The sequence below is a fragment of the Rosa rugosa genome, chromosome 6, assembly GCF_958449725.1.
Source record: "Rosa rugosa chromosome 6, drRosRugo1.1, whole genome shotgun sequence".
Classification (NCBI taxonomy): domain Eukaryota; kingdom Viridiplantae; phylum Streptophyta; class Magnoliopsida; order Rosales; family Rosaceae; genus Rosa; species Rosa rugosa.
In genome coordinates, this window is record NC_084825.1 from 30,927,305 (window position 1) to 30,932,944 (window position 5,640).

Genomic DNA, 5,640 nt, shown 5'->3' on the forward strand with positions numbered 1-5,640 from the left:
ATGGATCTTGTTGTTCCACAGTCGTTGCCTATCTATGATCTTGTGACATTGTTTTTAATTCTACTAAACCTAAACCCTAGTTCTTGCTTCAACCCCAAACTATTGAATGTCTCAAGGCTTCAGTATGACTGGAACTGGGAAGCGGCTCTCTCAACTACTCAGTCTGATTAGGACTGGGCATCGGCTGTTGCAACATGGTATGGAATCCCCAAGGGTGGTGGAATTGATGGTACGTAAAGATTGAATTTATAGACGAAACCCTATTGGATTTATTTCTATAAGATATGGTATAGTTTTTTGTCACAATGTGGTAGCATATTCAATTAGAAATTTTTAAATGTCTTGTGTAGGAGGTGCGTGTGCTTATGCCAATGATGTAGATCAGCCTCCCTTTTCTAAATTGGTTTCTGCCGGAGGGGCTTCATTGTTCAAATCAGGGAAAGGATGTGGAGCTTGTTATGAGGTCAGATATAGTAGCATAGTATCATGTTTGTATATAGATCTGATATGAAATGTAAGAAAAATATTTGAGGTAGAATAATATTCTCATTGATACTAGAAGATTATATACAGACTAGGTTCTTGTACAACAAGTAAATCCCTACAAGTTAGGGATACAAGGAATATTACAAATAATGTCCTAAAGATACACATAATTACAATAATAATTACAGAATATTCTTAACACTCCCCCTCAAGTTGGAGAGTGAATATCAAGCACTCCCAACTTGCATAACAATGCTTTGAACTTGTCTTTGCCCAATGCCTTTGTGAATATATCTGCTAATTGTTGTAAAGAACCAACGTATCTGGTGCTGACTGAACCATTAAATATCTTGTCTCGAATAAAATGACAATCCATTTCAATATGAAGTGTTCTCTCATGAAGAACTGGGTTTGCGGCTATGTGTAGAGCTGCTTGATTATCACAATGCAAAATAGCAGGTCTAGAAATAGGCATATGCAAATCAGCAAACAAATATTGTAGCCAAGTGAGTTCGCAACATGTACCAGCCATTGCTCTATACTCGGCCTCGACACTAGACAATGAGATCGTCTTTTGTCTTTTGGTACGCCATGAGATCAAATAATCTCCTAAGAAAACACAATATCCAGTAGTAGACCGACGAGTAATAGGACAACCCGCCAAATTTGAATCACAAAAAGCTCTCAAATTCAAATTGTTGTTGGAACTTAAAAGCAAACCTTGACCAGGAGAGGATTTCAAATATCTGACAACTCGAAGTGCAGCAGCCATATAAGGTTGACGCGGCTCATACATGAATGTACTAAGAACATGAATAGAATACGTAATGTCGGGTCTTGTGATTGTAAGATATATAAGCCGTCCAACCAAACGTCTATATGCAGCCGGATCCTTAAGTAGCTCACCTCTATTTGATAATTTGGCTTCTTCCATGGGAAAATCAACTGGCTTTACACCCAAAAATCCAGTGTCCTTGATAATTTCTAAAGCATACTTGCGTTGAGATATATAAATGCTCTTTTTTGAACGAGCAATCTCAAGTCCAAGGAAGTATTTATGTTCACCCAAATCTTTGATGCGAAAGCGGGTGTGAAGAAATTGTTTGAGAGCTTTAATGGAGTCAAGGTTGTTCCCAGTAATGAGGATGTCATCAACATAAATTAATAATACTGTGAGGGAATTACCAACCTTTTGAACAAAAAGAGAATAGTCAGCCTTTGATTGAGTGAATCCGGCAGCAAGAATTGCTTCTGTAAACTTGGCAAACCATTGACGAGAGGCTTGCTTCAAACCATATAAGGACTTGTTAAGGCGACACACATTATTCTCCCCCTGTCGCCGAAGACTTGGAGGAGGAGACATGTACAACTCTTCTTGCAAATCACCATTAAGAAAAGAATTATTAACGTCAAGTTGGTGAAGAGACCAACCTTGAGAAGCAGCAATGGCAAGGAGGCAGCGGATAGTAATCATCTTTGCTGTGGGTGAAAAAGTATCATGATAATCAATCCCATCAGCTTGACTGAAGCCCTTGGCAACAAGGCGAGCTTTATACCTCTCAATAGAACCATCAGCATTATATTTAATTCAATAAACCCATCTGCAAGAAATAGGACGTTTGCCAGGAGGAAGTAGGACGAGTGTCCAAGTGTTATTGGCAGTGAGAGCGGCAAGTTCATCGTCCATTGCTTGCTGCCATTTAGGATCAGAGGCTGCATCTACGTAAGAAGAGGACTCCTCAGCCCTGCTGATGGAAGCAATATAAGAAAGATGGGATGGTGAGTACCGTTGATAAGAGATGAAATTACAAAGTGGGTAACGCGTACCTGGTGGAGGACTTGGCGTAGGAGATGATAAATGGTGTGGTGGCAGAATCACCTGCGAGCAGACATAATCACGGAGACGAGTGTTAGGCGCACGGGAACGTTGGGACTGGCGTAGAGAGGGTTCAGGCGCTTGTGCTAGCACGGGTTCGGGTGAGGGTTCAGGAGTGGGGTCAAGCACCGGGTTAGGCGCAGGTATAGGCGCTTCAGGCACCAGTTCAGCCATTGAATCAGGCGCGTGTGCGACAGAAAATGGTGGAGAGTGAGACACAGGTACATTAGAGGAAAATGATGGCTGCAAATCTGGAACTGGGTTAGGTAACACGGGATTAGAAGGAGAAAAAAGAGAATGAGTTTGGGGAGGAAAATGAAAGGTATCTTCAAGAAAAAGAACATCCCTATTGGTAAAAAATTTCTTTGTTTCTAGATTGTAGAGCTTATAAGCTTTTTGGCCCATTGGATACCCAAGAAAAATGCATTTTTGAGCTCGTGGAGCAAATTTGGAAGCTGGGTGAACAGAAGTAGCAAAAGCAACACATGCAAAAACACGCATTCGAGAATATTCAGGAGGCTTATGATAAAGAACTTCAAATGGGGTTTTCTTATTCAATAAAAGTGTAGGAAGTCGATTAATTGTGTTGAAAAATAACCCCTTGTTCAAGAAAAAAATCTTGTAAAGAAAGAAATTCCGCCCCGTTATCGGTACGTATTTGTTGAACATGAGTCTGAAATTGAGTTTTGACATAAGCAAAAAAATTTCGAAGCAAAGGTTGTGTTTTACTCTTATGGCGCATTAAGAAAACCCATGTAAAACGAGAAAAATCGTCCACAATAGTTAAAAAATAATGAGCGCCATTGAGTGAAGGAGTTTTATGTCGTCCCCAAATATCACAATGTATAAGAGAAAAACATCGAGAAGTTGATATTGAACTAGAAGGAAAAGGTTGGCGAGTTTGTTTAGCCAAAGGACAAATTTCACACTTACTGTTGGAATCGAAATGAAAATGAAGCGACTCATTGACTATATATTATAAATGGGCAGGAGAAGGATGCCCCAAATGGCGATGCCAAAGGTCGGAAGAGATGGTAAGGTGAGAAGCAAAAGGGTGTTTGGATGGGGAGATGGAAGCTAGAGCCACAAGATGGAAAAAAATGTTACCGAGCAATGTAAGTCATCTATAGTTCTTCCAACAGATAAAAGATTGACATCAAATGAAGGCACACACAGAACATCTCGAAAAAAGGCATCATTGGTTTTAATTGACCCCTTCATGGAAATATGAGCCTTGGCACCACTAGGCAAAGAAATTGATGGTAGTGAAGTATTCTTCTGACTACTTGCGAACAACTTTGGTGAGTTAAAAATATGATTGGTCGCTCCACTATCAATAATCCACTGATTAGGGGCAACTGGTGACAAAAAGTAAACTTGGAAACACAAGCCATGAGAAGATGATGAAAAAGATAACGCAGCAAGTGGTGCGGCGCAAATAAAATGAGAGCTTGGGTTTTTTAGGCCTGCTTTGATACCATGTAAGAAAAATATTTGAGGTAGAATAATATTCTCATTGATACTAGAAGATTATATACAGACTAGGTTCTTGTACAACAAGTAAATCCCTACAAGTTAGGGATACAAGGAATATTACAAATAATCTCCTAAAGATACACATAATTACAATATTAATTACAGAATATTCTTAACATGAATTAATGGCTACTACTCATATATGTATTCATAAATCAGTTCCTGGGTTCTCCCATATTTCAGGTCAAGTGCACCGGTAATGCTGCGTGCTCGGGGAATCCTGTGACTGTTGTTATAACCGATGAGTGCCCTGGAGGTCCATGGGCTTCTGATGCTGTTCATTTTGATTTGAGTGGCTATGCTTTTGGAGCCATGGCCAATTCTGGCAAAGAATCTCGACTACGGAATGCTGGAGTCCTTCAGGTTCAACATAGAAGGTATATGTACTTACAAAAATATTGATTGTCAATGAAGCTCGAGGCTTATAGTATCCTAATATTACTGAATGATTTCTTTGGTCATTGTCTCATTTTTTCAACATTCCATTTCTGTTTTGTAATATTGATTGTAAGCTTAATGACTAATTAAACATGACCATATACTTTCAGAGTGGCGTGCGTTTATCCTGGTGTTCAGAGTGGACTCGGGTTCAAACCCTTACTATCTTGCTGTTGTAGTAGAATATGAAGCTGGACCTGGTGCCCTATCTGCACTTAAGCTTAAACAAGGTCAAGGTAACTCAGACTGGCTTCCCATGCAGGAATGTTGGGGTGCAGATTGGAAATTTAACTCCGGCTCACAGTTGAAGGGACCGTTATCTATAAGAATAACTGCAGATTTCGGCCAAACCCTAGTTGCAAATGACGTGATTCCGGCTGGCTGGCACCCCGGTCAAACTTATCGCTCGGTTGTGAACTTTTAGATCCTTTATAAAACTGTATTTGTAATTGATAGTATACTGAATAACCACTCTCTTATGTAATGAGATGCATCGACTGATGGCTCGGTTTTGGTGGGGAGAATTTGGAGAGGAGAGGAAGATCCATTGGGTGGCGTGGGAAAAGCTTTGTGCACCAAAAAAGGAGGGTGGTTTAGGGTTCAGGGATATGCACTTGTTTAACACGGCCTTGCTTGCCAAGCAAGGCTGGAGGCTAATCTGCAGGCCGGACTCTTTGCTTGCTCAGGTATTGAAGGCGCGCTATTTTCCTAATACTGATTTCATGCATGCTGGTTTGCATAAGGGGGCGTCTTTTACGTGGAGGAGTATTATGCATGGGAGGGAATTGTTGAAAAAGGGTTTGAGATTTCAGGTGGGCAATGGGGAAGATATTTCGGTTTGGAATGATCCATGGGTGCCCTTACCCTATCATTTCAAACCTTTTTCTATCCCCATGCAGGGTACGGAGGAGTTTAGAGTTGCGGATCTTATTGATGAAGAGACTGGGGACTGGCAAGAATGGCTATTACATGAGCTGTTTACACCGATGGAAGTGGTGAATATTATGAAAATTCCTCTGAGTCTAAGTGGAGGGGCTGATAGGCTTGTGTGGCACTTTGATAACAAAGGAAGGTATAATGTGAAAAATGGGTACCATGTTGCTCGTGTTATGGACAGTTTGGAGAGAACGGCTTCTGGTTCAAGCTCAGGGGTTGACCGTGCAAGGTTGTGGGGAAAGCTATGGAAAGTTAACGTACCACCTAAGGTACGTATGCATGCATGGCGTCTGGTCAAGGGAACGTTACCCACTCGAGCTGCCCTCATTAAGAGGGTCCAGCTCTCAGACGTGAAATGTGTGTACTGT

General features: G+C 40.9%; 1 pseudogene; it reads left to right on the top strand.

Moving 5' to 3' along the window:
* On the top strand, positions 1-4,760 carry LOC133716577 (expansin-B18-like; annotated as a pseudogene).
* Positions 4,761-5,640: the final 880 nt, after the last annotated feature.